General features: G+C 36.4%; 1 pseudogene; it reads right to left on the reverse strand.

Moving 5' to 3' along the window:
• Window positions 1-3993: 3993 nt before the first annotated feature.
• On the reverse strand, window positions 3994-7555 carry LOC105501201 (annotated as a pseudogene).
• Window positions 7556-8010: the final 455 nt, after the last annotated feature.

An 8010-nucleotide genomic window follows, 5' to 3' on the forward strand; every position in this document is an offset into this window, starting at 1 on the left:
GATCTGAGGTGGAACAGTTTCACCTGAAACCATCCCCCACACCCTTGGTCTGTGGAAAAATTGTCTTTCATGTAACTGGTCCCTGGTGCCAAAAAGGTTGGGGATGGCTGCTCTAACCCGCCAGTATCTACTGGATCAGGATCTTATTGTGTTTCCCTCTAGGCTCTATTCTGTGCCACACATATATGTACATATATTTGATGTCATCTATAGTATTATGGTATTTTAAATATATTATTTTTAACCGTTAAATATTTAATATTAAAATTAAATATTTAACAAATTAATATTATTTAATATTATACCATGAGTTTTTTCTCATGATATTAAAATTCCTAGAAAAACTTCCTATCAACTGCCTAATAGAAGCGCTATAATATTTTTTGACCATATCTCTGCTGTCAAGTTTTAAGCTAGCTCAAATTTTCCACTGATATAAATAACACTTTATACATACATCTGTGTATCTCTGATTATTTACTTTTGACTTTCTCTCTTTGGGATATTTAATTTAGGAAGTGTTTAAATTTCCATGTTTTCCACCTAAAAATTTTTGTTATGAATTACTAGTTTTGTTATGTTGTCAGAGAATGTTGCTTATACAATGTATGCATTTAGGAACTTATGAAGCTTTCTTTGTAGCTCAGTATCAAGTTTTGTAAATGTTTCATAGGCACATGAAAAGAAGGTGTATTTAGTGGTTGTAGGGTACATTGTTTGATGTATTTTTATTAATTCGATTCCATTAATTTTACACTTCAAATCCTCTATATCTTTACTTATTTTTCTTTTCTTAATCTATCAAGAAAGAGTGGGTGGTTTAGTGTTCCACGACAATTATATATATCAATTTTCCCATGTGTTTCCAACAATTTTTGCTTTTTATTTGCTGAGTTATTTGACATATAAAAATTTGTGAATATTATATTTTCATTGTGGATTATAACTTTTATAAATGTACAGTGACATTTTATGTTTTGTTGAATGCATTTTGCTTGAATAAAACCTTTCCAGAATTTAACATTGCCACTCTTTGCTGTACTATTTTGCATTTGCCTGAAAAATCTTTATTCATTCTTTTATTTCACACCATTTTTTGCTATTTTGCTTTATGTCTATTTCTCATAGGCAAGCTATTGTAAGATTTGAGTTTGTTGCACAATTGGAGAATAGTTTTAATAGGGTAGTTAAACTCTTTATATTTATTTAGTGATTGATTTATTTTTTTATTTGCCACCTATTTTATGCTTCTCATTTTTATGCTTCTTTGCTTTTTCTTTGTTTTCTATCTAAAGCTATATGGAATGTGTTTTATGTCTTTTTATATTATTCAGTGACTTGGAAAACATATTCTATTTTAAATTATGTTACCAATTACCTTTAAGTATTAGAAACATTGAAATGTGTACTTTAAAAAGTTTTCATTGTGATATAAAACATGTAAAAATGTATTGTATGCTAGAAAATTGCTAAGAGAATAGATTTTCAAATGTTTTCATCACAAAAATGATATTATATATGTGTTAGCCTGATTTAGACATTCCCAAATGTACACATACATCAAAACATCATGTTGTATGCCATAAATACAATTTTCTTCATTTGTCAATTAAAAAAACACAAATAATTAAAAATGCATAAAATACATATGTTCAGTTTATTGAATAATTATTAAGCAAATACCTATATAAATACAAACTTTTACTTTCACTTTCTGTATCCTTATGATTTTGACATGCTTCTCATAGGAATGATATGACATGGTTTTTATTTAATCCAGCATGATGATCTTTGTTTTTTTATTTGAGCTTTCAGTTCATTTAGATTTAAGGCAGTTACCCATACGTTTTCATTTTAAATCTACCACCTTATTTTGTGGTTTCTATTTGCTCAACCTTTTCTCTTTCTTTTACTTTACTTTATTGCATTTATTTGGATTTAAGGAGTATTTTAAATAATGATTTCAATTTTTTTTTGGCCAGTTTGGAAATATTTACTCTGTTTCTATTCATTTGGTGGTTATCTGAAAAATTACTATGTCTGTACTTAACTTATCAAAGTCTGAAGGAAATTGATTTTTTTAAGTCTCCTTCTGGTAAATACAAGCACCTTAGACTATTTTAAGTTTTTTCCCTTTTTTCCTGGCTTATACATTATTGTTGTCATATATTTTAGTTCTTTGCTTTTTATGCCTTGAAGAATTTAATAAAACTGTTTTATATAGCCAATATTTAGATTTATCCAAATATTCACTATGTTCTTAGTTCTTTATTTCTTCTTTAATCTCAGACTTATACAGGATTACTTTCTACCTGAAGTATATCCTTTAGAATTCCCGTTGGCTAAGGTCTGCTGATAGTGAATTGTCAGATACTGTTGGCCTGAGAATGTCTTTATTTCACCCTCATTTTTGAAAAAATTGTATATATAATTTTATTATACATTAATTATATATAACAGGACTTACATGATTAATATATAACATGTTATTAATATATGGTATATAAAATCATATTTTATATAATTATATATAAATTACATATAATATACATAAAATATCCTCTATATATATCGATAGATAGATACATATAGATATAGAGGCCAGGAATAGAATTTCTGATTGGCAGTTGTTTCCTTTCAGTGCACTGGAACATTGGAGATACTGTTTTGGCTCCTGGCTGTTGCCATTGCTGCTAAGAAGTTGGCTATCAGTGCAACTGCTGCTCTGTTGAAGTAATTTATCTTTTAGAATTAAAACAATTATTTTTCTCTATGTTCTTCAATTTACATACGTTGGGGCTGGGTGTGCATTATTTTTATTCATTATTTTTGGGATCTGTTTGGCTTCTTGAATCTGTGCATTGATGTCTTTCATTAATTCTGGAAAATTCTCCACTGTGATCATTTCATATATTGTCACTCTCTTATTTTCTCTTCCTTCTCCTTCTGGAACTCTGTTTTATACTGTATTTTGAATAATTTCTTCTGCTCCATTTTTTTTTCACTAATTCTGCATTTGCCATGTTCATTGGCTGTTACACTCATCCATTGTTGTTTATTCCAAGGAGTAACAGAGAAGACATTCTAATTATTTAAAAAAAGCATACTATAACTTTTTATAGCTTCTGTCCAGAGATTTATTGCTGATATTTTAAAATGGTCTTTTATTGCATTAAACAAAGTAAGGGTAGTTGAAATTTAATCTAGCCTGATAATACTAATAGTTGAAGTTTTTGTGGCTATTGTTTCTGTTGGTTCTTGTTCCTTTTGCTTTATCTGTTTTATTATTGTTGGCTATGTGAATGTCATTGCCCTCATAAATATTTTTGAGATCGTTCGAGGCATATATGAAGGTGCATTCTTCAGAGAGGATTTGTGTTTAGTTTGCTGCATCCCTAGGGGAACTATCAATCTAGAACCACATTACATTAAATTCATGCCAAAGGATTTTATTCCCCACCCCCAACCAAGAGATGTAAATTTCAGCTATGAATCTGCTCCAGGGCTGCTTATGTTTGCAACTTCTCAGGTAAGGTTTTGTTTTCACCTTTTTCCTATTTTTCTGGTTAGTGCCAAAGCAGCTTTCCTATTAGTATCCTGGGGTGGTGGTGAGAGATGGGGGTGAGGATGAAGGCTTCCTTATCTTGAAGATGCAGTCTTTTGAGGTCCCAGATTCAAGTGGGGAGCATACTCAGATAAATGTTGAAGCAATACCTGCCCCTTCTGCCCCATTCAGGCATTAGAGTTTGATGTCAAAAGGGAAGCTCAAGTTTGCAGAGATAGACAGATACACCCTCAGAACAAAGACTACTTTATTGCTCTCTTTCCCTGGCTGAGTTTACAATCCCACCTACACTTTGGCCCAATAATTCCCTGGTATGCTGTCAGGTCTTCTCTGATTTTATGTTTTTTTTTTTTTTTTTTTAACTTTTTAAAATATGGTGAAAAGATACATATTTAGAACTTAGCCAGCTGGACTTGGTTTAGATGGTCTCAATTTTTGTTGGCAACATCGAAAGCATCACGGTTAGGAGTGCCAGTGGAACATATGCCCTCTTTTCTCCATCAGGCCTGATCAAGGTGTTGACCTGGACTACACCAACGTCATAGAGTTTCTTCAAGCCTGTTTGATTTGCTGCTTGTCGGGTTTAACATCCACAGTAAACTCAAGCTTGTTATTGTCCTCTACCTTCTTCACGCTGACTCAGTGGTCTGAGGGAACGTGCTGATGGCAGAGTGGTCAAGGTTCTTTCCCCTGGGGGCGCTCTTCTGAGCATATTTGGGCTGCCTTTGGAACCGTGGTGTCTCGAGCCCGGAAGGTGGGTGACGGGCAAATTTATTTTTATTTTTTGTAGTTGTGGATGGCTTCCAGCACTACCTTCTTGGCCTTCAAAGCCTTTGCTTTGGCTTCAGCTTTGGGAGGGTGATATGGTTTGGTTGTGTCCCCACCCAAATCTCATCTCAAATGGTAGTTCCCATAATTCTCACGTGTTGTGGGAGGGACCCAGTGGGAGATATTTGAATTATGGGGGCAGTTTCCCCCATAGTGTTCTCATGGTAGTGAATAAATCTCACGAGATCGAATGGTTTTATAAGGGGAAATCCCTTTCGCTTGGTTCTCTCTTTCTCTCTTGTCTGCCTCATGCAAGAATTGATTTTTGCCTTCCGCCATGATTGTGAGGCTTCCCGAGCCGTGTGGAACTGAGTCCGTTAAATCTCTTTTTCTTTGTAAATTACTTAGTCTCAGGTATGTCTTTAACAGCAGCGTGAAAACGGGAGCTTCCTTCTTCGCTTTTAGTGCTATCTTCCTTCTCTGCTTTTAAAAAAGATTTAATAGACATCTTTCTGGAATTTTTAGTTGTTTTCAGCAAGTGTGTTGGTCTGAATTACTAGCTTACCATAATCTCACAAATAGAAGTCAATACAGTCTTCCACGGTTGGTTCCAGGATCCCTCACGGATACCAAAATCCTCAGAAGCGCAAACCTCTTATATAAAATGGCATAATATTTGCATATTATCCTCTATACTTTTTTTTTTTTTTTGAGACGGAGTTTCGCTCTGTCGCCCAGGCTGGAGTGCAGTGGCTGGATCTCAGCTCACTGCAAGTTCCGCCTCCCGGGTTTTTTTACGCCATTCTCCTGCCTCAGCCTCCCCAGTAGCTGGGACTACAGGCGCCCGCCACCTCGCCCGGCTAGTTTTTTTGTATTTTTTAGTAGAGACGGGGTTTCACCGTGTTAACCAGGATGGTGTCGATCTTCTGACCTTGTGATCCGCCCGTCTCGGCCTCCCAAAGTGCTGGGATTACAGGCTTCCTCTATACTTTTAAATAATCTCTAGATTACTTATAATACGTAATACAGTATAAATGCTATATAAATAGTTGTTTAGGGAATAATGACAAGAAAAAATGTGTGTACATGTTCAGTACAGACACAACCATCCATATTTAAAAATTTTTTTCCCTGCAGTTAGTTGAGTCTGTGGCGGTAGAGCCTGCAGATATGGAGAGCCAACTCTGTATATACTTTGAGGACAAAAGTAGCAAGTAAGATAATACTTTTGACTCTGAACATATAGGAAACTTGACGTGCATTTTACTTTCTTCCATCATCACCATTTACTTCTCCCTTTCTCATTCCACTTTTCCATCTAGTTTAATATAAACTGGAGTTGTATTAGTCCAGAATATTAATTTTATAATATTTTAATATTATGTGGCTTCTTTTTTGCATTTTTTCTGGCATTTGCACTTAGTCTGCAATCATATTTATAGCAATTATTTAGATTTATACTTAGTAGACTTCAGTAGTTAGCAAATAACTCTTCCCATTTTTAACTCAGTTATCTATCCGTAAGTACTTTAAAACAACTTTTTTTTTAGGAAACGGAAATCAGGGAGTATATTTTCTGAATTCCTCTATATTCCATATCATCCTTGTTTCTTTTACATATCAAAGAAGATTTGGCTGGGTGTAGAATTACGTAGAATCTTTCCTTTTTAAAGCCCTATTTTTGGCCAGGAATGGTGGCATGTACCTATAGCCCCAGTTACGTTAGGGAGGTGGGAGGATCACTTGAGTCCGGGAGTTTGAGTGAGCTATGATTGCACCACTGCACCCCAGCCTGGGCCACAGAGCAAGAACCTTCCTCTGAAAATAAAACACAATGTTAAAAAAGCCCTATTTTTTTTATTGTTTTTAAATTTTCTCTTTTTAAATTGACAAATAATAATGCATGTACTCGTGAGGTACATGGTAATGCTTTGATACGTATAATGCTATAGTGATCAGGTTAGGGTGATTAGCATATCCATCATCTCAAACAAACATTTATTGTTTCTTTGTGTTGAGAAAGTTTGATATCCTACTTCTAGCTATTTGAAACTACGTAATATATTATTAACTATAGCCATCCTACAGTGGTGCGGAATACTAGAACTTATTCCTCCTATCTCCCTGTAATTTTGTATCCTTTAAGAAATCTCTCCCTGTATCTTCCTTCGTTCTACCTTCCCAGACTCCAGTGTTCTCTGCTATATTATACTTTTTACTCTACGAGATCAACTTTTTTAGCTCCCGCATAGGAGTAAGAACATGTGGTGTTTAACTTTCCATTCTTGGCTGATTTCACTTATAACCTCCTCCAGTCTTGTCCATGTTGCTGTGAATGGCAGGATTTCATTCTTTTTGTGGCCCAGTAGTATTCCATTATGTATATATACCACATTTCTTTATCCATTCATCTGTTGTTGAGTCCATATCTTGGCTATTGTGGGTAGTGCTGCAATAAACTTGGAGGTGCAGAAGTCTCTTTGATATATTGATTTCCTTTACTTTTAAAACCCTCTTTTCTCCTGCCAGTTCATGCTGGAATGAAGTCTGAAGTCAGCTTGGTTATTTCTATTGCTTTATTGGCAGTCTTTTTGTTTTTTTACTATAAAATCTGATTTTTTAAATTCATTCTCTCTTTTTTTTTTTTTGAGACAGAGCCTTGCTCTCCTGGCCAGATTGGAGTGCAGTGGCATGGTCTCAGCTCACTGCAAACTCTGCCTCCCAGGCTCAAGCAATTCTCTTGCCTCAGTCTTCCAAGTAACTGGGATTACGGCGTGTGCCACTACACGGGTAATTTTTATATTTTTAGTAGAGATGGGGTTTCACCATGTTGGCCAGTCTGGTCTCGAACTCCTGACCTCAGGTAATCCGCCCGCCTTAGGCTCCCAAAGTGCTGGGATTACAGGTGTGAGCCACCACACCTGGCTAAAAAATTCATTCGAGAGCCCTCCTGTGACAGCTACTGTATTCCTGGGAATCTCCAGGGACCTTACACACAGTACCCCCAGCCCCCACCAGTTTCTGAGTCCAAAGGCAGAAACTCTGTGGCTCCCGGATGTTGGTTTCATGTTTAACCAGAGTCAGTTCCCACAGTTCGAATTGCTCCTCAGTCCCATTCACTGTGGGTACGCCTCCCGGTGCTACAGACAGCCTCAAGCTGCTTCTGCCCATGCTGCCCATGGGCGCAGCATCACTGACCTCCTCTGGATTGTCAACTTCCATGGCTCCTTGTCTCTCTGGCCAGTGTGCAGTCACCTTCCTCTGTTTTTGCCCAGTTCTGTCAGCTGGAGTTTCCAAAGCAGAACTATCTGACCCTTAATGCCTTTGTCTCTCCCACAGGACTCCTGACCTCTATGAAAGTCAAGGGATATACCTCGGCACCTGTTTCCAGTGTACTTGAACATTTTGCAACAGTTTAGAAGCTCTTAGAATATACTGTGACCAGCAGTTAGGAGGCTGATCTGCTTGGAAGTGAGGAAATAAAGCAAACACTAGAAGTACTCATGCTCTCACTTGCATTTTCAGGCAAAAAAGAAGGGAGTGACAGGCGTGTGTGTACCCCCTTCTTATGTGAAGTTGGGGCCTGGGCTGTGGCCTGACCTGCGGCCCCTGGAAATCAGACCTTTAGCTCAGAAGTGAGACCCAAGAGGAGCCAATGTCTGTGTTTTGCACAAGAT

The sequence above is a fragment of the Colobus angolensis genome, unplaced genomic scaffold (assembly GCF_000951035.1).
Source record: "Colobus angolensis palliatus isolate OR3802 unplaced genomic scaffold, Cang.pa_1.0 Scaffold7, whole genome shotgun sequence".
In the NCBI taxonomy this organism is placed as follows: domain Eukaryota; kingdom Metazoa; phylum Chordata; class Mammalia; order Primates; family Cercopithecidae; genus Colobus; species Colobus angolensis.